A 4,338-nucleotide genomic window follows, 5' to 3' on the forward strand; every position below is an offset into this window, starting at 1 on the left:
CTACTGGTGAAGGTGAAAAAGCTCCCTGGCTTTTCTCTGGCTAACTACATCCCTGCTTACCGATTGTGTGGTTGATGACCCTGATTCTTGACTTCAGGAATGGCCAGTTGATTCTTAGGCTTGACGAATGGATTGATTCACGAATGGTGTAAGTTCGTCTGATGAGGCTTGAGCCAAGCCTTTTGCTGGAATTACGGGCAAAGAGGTGTTTTAGTTCCGGTGGGGCTGGTAAACCAGGTGAACCAGGGACTGCTCCAGAAAGAGAAACTATCCAAGAGCAAAGTCAACATAGAAGAAAGCAGGAAAAGAAACAACCTCAGTGGATATATGGCTCAGACCCCAGGCTTGGATCTAGCCACGCCTGAAGCTATCAGTCCTAGTTCTTTAAGTCATATGAGCCAATGAGTTCCCATTTTGCTTAAGCCAGTTGAAGGTTTAAGAAGCAGGTAAGAAAATCGCAGCCATAAAGACCTGACAACTTGACCTGAGGTTGAGTTATCAGAGGCAGGAAAGCCTCATAGAGGGAGAGTTCAAGCCAGAACTGTGGGATGTCATGGTCATTGTGACAGCTCCAGCTTCCTCCTCAGTGGGGCAGAGGGCAGGTTGATGGGGCTGGCCACACAGTGCTCCCTCCAGATTCAACTACCTAGCCTGCCATGGCCCTGGGCACTGGGTGGTTGTTGATGCCATTTTTAGAAGCCTGTGTAAAAATCGAGAAGACATCTGGGAAGGTTGCAGGAGCAGGAGATGTGGATGTTTCTGGAATGAAAACCGCCTCCTTTGGCCATTGCTACATCTGCTTTGTTTGGGTCATGTGTGCACGGACACCGGCAGGAAGTTTGGGCTCTTATTGGTAAGGCCGTTTTCTATGCTCTGTCTCCCCTACCCCTCTCCCATCCCCCAATTCAGGCAGAAGCCAGCCCTCCATCATCTTTGTCCCTGTCACATGGTGTACGCCCTCCAACCTCGCCCTCACCGGCCTGGCCTGCTGTGCCACTAGGACATCAGGTGATGCAGAATCTAAGAGCTGATGGCAGCCTGGGCCCTTACAATTTGCAAAGCCATCTGGGAGGCCCTCACGTGCCCGTGGGTCCTCTCCCCAGCCCCGGTGAAGTTCAAAAGAAAACGGTATTAAACCATAAAATGGAAAGAGAGTTTTTGAAATGACACACAAAATTACCTGCGATGATTATTTTCTTTTGAGACAGACGCTTTTTTTCTTTCTTGGGGAGGTGAACGCCTTCTTTGCCAGTGCCTCAACTAGCTGCCGGGTGAGAAACCCCACGCTGACTTGTCCAGCCAGCACGGCTAACACACCGGCCACCTAGTCCGCTCCCCAGCCCCAGAGGCAGGTGCTACTCAGTGATTCCTGTTTGAAGAAGTGGAGATTCTCTTGATCTTCTGTCTTTCTAACTGCATCCATCCACCCATCCATTTATCATCTATCTATCTATCTATCTATCATCTATAATAACTATCCATCTATCTTTGTCTCTTACTCCTGACTTTGAACTTACCCGGGTCTGTTATGTTTTTTGTGGTTACCTTATTCATCCTCCATCAGGATACTCCGGGAAGTGAAAGGAGGCCCAGGTGGCACTTGGGCACATGCTGGCGATGCCTCGGCATCCCGGGATGTGTGGTGGGGGGAGGGGTACTCCCCCAGTCTTCCTCCCCCCGCCCCCTGCCCTCGGCTCATCCCCAAGGCTCTGAAAGGTGTGTCGAGCGTGTTTTACCAACAGTCTCCGAAGGGGTGGTAAAGAAAGCTTGTGTGGTTCATTCAGTCGGAGAGAAACTGAGTCACAAAGCGATGACTTACAAAATCGCAGAAAGGAGGTCGCAGGTGAGGTGGGGCCAAATCGCTCACACAGGACCCCTCGGTGCAGGTGACAAAGCTCCCTCCGGCCAGCATCCGTGGGCAGGAACGGAGCTCCCGGCCTCCTGGAGCGAGCTTGTCGCAAAGAAATAATAAAACAATAATAGCTGGGGTTCACTGAACCCACGCCATATGCCTTCGCTAGGCCTTCTACACGCATGGGCTTATTTGTTCCTTAAGGAAAGTGTGATTATTCCGGAAAAGGAAATGAAGGTGCCACACATACTGGGGACTTGTCTCTTCCCCAAAAGGTATAATGGAGTGATACTAGGTGTTTGCCATTTGGACACCCCTTCAAAAAGGTTTTTGAAAATCTCCGGAAGGGCAGCAGACACTCATTCAGAAAGGAGCTTTTGGACCTCAGAAACATGTTCAGTGTGCCCAAACAGGCAAGACGAAATAACCCCGACTGGCAACTTGCCTCAGCACCTCACCCCTTAGATACATAAAAACAAATCACCAACTATGCTCAGGAATGAGTTAGCAGCGCTGAGGAGCTGAGAGCAGGAATCAAGTCAGCTTGGGCTTTGGCCCCCTTCTGTAGGGGCAGGGACTGTGGTGGAGGGGGAGGAGGGGGAGGAGGAGGAAGGGGGGGAGGAGGGGGAGGAGGAGGAAGGGGAGGAGGAGGGAGAGGGGGAGGAGGGGGAGGAGGAGGAAGGGGAGGAGGAGGGAGAGGAAGGGGAGGAGGAGGGAGAGGAAGGGGAGGAGGAGGGAGACAAGGGGGAGGAGGAGGGAGAGGAGGGGGAGGAGGAGAAAGGGGAGGAGGGAGAGGAAAGGGAGGAGGGTGAGGAAGGGGAGGAGGGGGAGGAGGGAGAGGAAGGGGAGAAGGAGGAGGAGGAAGGGGAGGAGGGGGAGGAGGAGGGGAGGAGGAAGAGGAAGGAGGAGGAGGGGGAGGAAGGGGAGGAGGAGGGGAGGAGGGGGAGGAAGGGGAGGAGGGGGAGGAAGGGGAGGAGGGGGAGGAGGAGGGTAGGAGGGGGAGGAAGGGGAGGAGGGGGAGGAGGAGAGGAGGGAGAGGAAAGGGAGGAGGGAGAGGAAGGGGAGGAGGGGGAGGAAGAGGGGAGGAGGGAGAAGAAGGGGAGGAGGAGGAGGAAGGGGAGGAGGGAGAGGAGGAGAAGAGGAGGAGGAAGGGGAGGAGGAGGAGGAAGGGGAGGAGGGGAGGAGGGAGAGGAAGGGGAGGAGGGGGAGGAGGAGGGGAGGAGGGAGAGGAAGGGGGAGGAGGGGGCAGAGGAGGGGAAGGGGAGGAAGGAGAGGAAAAGGAGGAGGAGGAAGGGGAGGAGGGAGAGGAAGGGGAGGAGGGGGAGGCAGAGGAGGGGGAGGAGGAGGGAGGAGGGAGAGGAAGGAGAGGAGGGAGAGGAAGGGGAGGAGGAGGAGAAAGAGGAGGAAGGGGAGTAGGTGGGAGAGGAAGGGGAGGAGGAGGAGGAAGGGGAGGAGGGGGAGGAAGGGGAGGAGGGGGAGGAGGAGGGGAGGAGGGGGATGGGGAGGAGGGAGAGGAAGGGGAGGAGGAGGAGGAAGAGGAGGGAGGAAGGGGAGGAGGGAGAGGGGGAGGAGGAGGAAGGGGAGGAGGGGGAGGGGAGAAGGAGGGGAGGAGGGAGAGGGGGAGGGAGACAGAGAAAGAAAGAGAGAGAAGGAACAGAGACTGGGAGAGAGAAAGAGAGAGAAAGGGTGAGACAGATGGACCGACATGGGGTTTGGCTGACGGCCTGGAGAGGGGCAGCCAAGCCAGCTGTGTGACAGTCCACCTCTGGTCCCTGCAGCCACCGCTTTGCAGTTACCACCATTTTGTTGCCTGGCAGGTGTCTGAGATGCAAGGCAGCGTCCAGAGCCCCGCAGAGAGCAAGGCCATGGTCAGAGATGCCTCTGGGGGGGGGGGGCAGCCCCTCAGCAAGCAGTCCAGGCCTGTCCCGCGGGGCGGCACAGATCGTATCAGAGTTTGGACCCCCCTTCTGAAGAGTTCTGCAAAATGGTGTCTGTCGTGTTGACAGTGGTGGCGACTGCGTCCCCGGCAGAGTGTCCTGGTGCGTGCGGTTCCCTAACGAGCTGGCCGCCCGCCCGAACAGCTCTTATCTCCCTGTTTTGATGACATATCCTTAAGATGACCTATATTAGCTGGCACCTCGGATGGCCGCTCACAAAAAAAAGTATCACTGGAAGGAAAAAAAAAAAATCCCTAATGATTGTGTAAATATTCTTAGCCCGGAACATTAAGCGCCGATGCCCTCTGCTGGGCGAGGCGGGCAGGGGCGCGGGTCGGCGGGCTGGTGGCCCTGCACAGAGCTGAGGGGGCTCTGAGGGAGAGCAGCGGGAGGCCTGCCTCCTACTAGGCACGGGGGCCAGTCTGAGCTCCTTCAGGCACGGGAGATCAGACACAAACCTGAAACTACTTACAAGTACGTCCCTCACTTGGAGACATTTCTGACCATCTCTTCCCCTGCATTTGTGTCCCCGGTTACTAATACTGGCGG

The 4,338-nt window shown here is 56.1% G+C and overlaps 1 long non-coding RNA gene across 1 annotated transcript; it reads right to left on the minus strand.

Moving 5' to 3' along the window:
- Nucleotides 1-211: 211 nt before the first annotated feature.
- Nucleotides 212-4,338, minus strand: LOC145715378 (uncharacterized). Its single transcript, XR_014137488.1, has 3 exons — nucleotides 4,262-4,338; nucleotides 1,820-1,951; nucleotides 212-700 (listed from the first exon to the last, which is right to left on the minus strand). It is a non-coding gene; the product is annotated as an uncharacterized LOC145715378 (long non-coding RNA).

This window comes from Panthera onca, chromosome A3, assembly GCF_046562875.1.
Source record: "Panthera onca isolate mPanOnc1 chromosome A3, mPanOnc1 haplotype 2, whole genome shotgun sequence".
NCBI lineage: Eukaryota > Metazoa > Chordata > Mammalia > Carnivora > Felidae > Panthera > Panthera onca.